Source organism: Pteropus vampyrus, unplaced genomic scaffold (genome assembly GCF_000151845.1).
Source record: "Pteropus vampyrus isolate Shadow unplaced genomic scaffold, Pvam_2.0 Scaffold842, whole genome shotgun sequence".
NCBI classification, from domain to species: domain Eukaryota; kingdom Metazoa; phylum Chordata; class Mammalia; order Chiroptera; family Pteropodidae; genus Pteropus; species Pteropus vampyrus.
Genome location: NW_011889623.1, coordinates 19,570 through 19,887, shown reverse-complemented (window position 1 = coordinate 19,887; position 318 = coordinate 19,570).

The window sequence follows — 318 nt, the reverse complement described above, 5'->3', positions numbered from 1 at the left end:
GATATCTCTAAACTTATTGCCTTCCATCCCTCCCCCACTGGGCCCTGTGCAGAGGCCCCCTTAATAGACCCGGGGACATCTCACCTCAGGGTATTGCTAGTTGCCGATCTTCATGCTTGGAATGCTTTTTCCCTGATATCCCCATGCTCCCTGACCTGTACTCACTCGTGCCTTTGTGTGGATGTTATCCTTCCCATTTTGTATTCCCAGAACTTAGAAAATTGCCTGGCACATAATATTCACACACTAAGTGTTTTTCTGTGTGTGAGCTGTGACGGCATGCACTCAGCTTCTCCCAATGAGAAGTGGGAGCGTTCA